Consider the following 1,983-nt stretch of genomic DNA (forward strand, 5'->3'; position numbering starts at 1 on the left):
TTTTATGTAATCTACTGAAATCGGCGTGGCCATATAAAAATCTTATAAAAAAGAAGCTTAAAACCAGATTCAAATCTAGGTATTCTGGGTGGCACTCATTCGTTCTACCGCCGATTCAAGCCAGTGGTTAAAGACGCTGTGTACAAAAACAATAAAGGGCTGTCACGTCGCCAGTGGAATCCCGTTAGTAGGTGTATTCTTGCGTGGCAGAAGCATATAATCTTACAGACGTGGCACCTTGCGAACTGCGTAAGCAGTGAGTGGGTTGAAAGCTACCAACCCATTATAACGGGCTCAGACGGGACTCGCCATCATCGCCAGCCACAGCATCGATTGTGTGCGTGGCGCTGGCGTGACTTTTCCGGCCTCCATCATTGTGAAGGTGATAATGAGGACGATAAAATAGCCGCTCCGTGTGGCCGTCGACTTCAAGTCGTCTTAGGCGAATCCTTAAGCGACCCTCTGAGTTTTTTTTTGTTCCAATAGAACGATTACTTGAAGGAAGTGTCAGTGTGATATGGGTAAAGTCACATATTTGAAGCGAAAAGTAATATGACATTCTTTTTCACAAACACATAAAATTAGACATTAACTAATGATGTTATCTATAAGGAGTGAAATATGAAGGTTAGTGATCGCTCCACGTTTCGCGGATTTATGGAATTAATCAGTGTCACTCTCAGACACGCGCGTTCACTAGTTGCCCAGAAATCTTTCTTCGATTGTTTAATGTTGAAGCGAAACACTACACAACAAAACTACTGATCATCATTTAATTCTTTGCGCAAATTTTCGTACCGTTAGCCTAAACTTCCCGAAGTACTATGATATTGAGAACTAACAGACAATAACGCCAAGGAAAGTAAGGGGTTGTTATGTGTAGTATTTAGAATATAGATGTGAAGAAAGTAAAGTGGACGAAAAGATAACCTGCCGCCGGCAGGGACCGAACCTGCGACCTTCGAATAACGCGTCCGATGCTCTACCACTGAGCTACGGCGGCGGTCATCCTCCCGTCCACTTTGTGGGGTATATATGTGCATTTAAACCTAGGAGTGTTAGTCAGCGCCAATCGCAGCCATGGCGGCGAGTGTGGAACACTCTTTTTTGCCTGTTGGCGCCACGATGCACGTGATCTTTTTGCGAGCTGGCAGCTGACCAATAATCCCTCGATACTACCTGAAGGCATCATGTCTGCCAGGACGAGACCCTCGCTATGAATGAAGGAAAGAGATGATTCTTAAGGGCTCGTTTATCTTTGTTAGACACAATATTATTGAGAATTAACAGACAATAACGCCAAGGAAAGTAAGGGGTTGTTATGTGTAGTATTTAGAATATATATGTGAAGAAAGTAAAGTGGACGAAAAGATAACCTGCCGCCGGCAGGGATCGAACCTGCGACCTTCGAATAACGCGTCCGATGCTCGACCACTGAGCTACGGCGGCGGTCATCCTCCCGTCCACTTTGTGGGGTATATATGTGCATTTAAACCTAGGAGTGTTAGTCAGCGCCAATTGCAGCCATGGCGGCGAGTGTGGAACACTCTTTTTTTGCCTGTTGGCGCCACGATGCACGTGATCTTTTTGCGAGCTTTCTTCACTTTCACTTTCACTTTCTTCACATCTATATTCTAAATACTACACATAACAACCCCTTACTTTCCTTGGCGTTATTGTCTGTTAGTTCTCAATAATATTGTGTCTAACAAAGATAAACGAGCCCTTAAGAATCATCTCTTTCCTTCGAAGTACTATGAGCATTTTACATTATAAAAAAGCTCATATGCTCCGTCTAAATTGGGGATTGATTGCGTAAAACAGCAGCCTTATGTAATGTAATTATTCTCCTTCAACGTGCATTGCATTTAAGTCTAAATTATTATGCTCTTCTCACAAGCACGTAGGATACATAATGTTGTACGGGTTGAATGATAACAGTGCCATCTAACGAGCGAAGATAGAGTGTGTCCACTTAATTCG

At 43.2% G+C, this 1,983-nt stretch overlaps 1 non-coding gene across 1 annotated transcript; it reads right to left on the reverse strand.

Moving 5' to 3' along the window:
* Window positions 1–1,377: 1,377 nt before the first annotated feature.
* Trnat-cgu (transfer RNA threonine (anticodon CGU)) lies at window positions 1,378–1,449 on the reverse strand. Its single transcript has one exon. It is a non-coding gene; the product is annotated as a tRNA-Thr (tRNA).
* Between the last annotated feature and the right edge of the window lie 534 nt (window positions 1,450–1,983).

Source organism: Rhipicephalus sanguineus, unplaced genomic scaffold, assembly GCF_013339695.2.
Source record: "Rhipicephalus sanguineus isolate Rsan-2018 unplaced genomic scaffold, BIME_Rsan_1.4 Seq862, whole genome shotgun sequence".
NCBI lineage: Eukaryota > Metazoa > Arthropoda > Arachnida > Ixodida > Ixodidae > Rhipicephalus > Rhipicephalus sanguineus.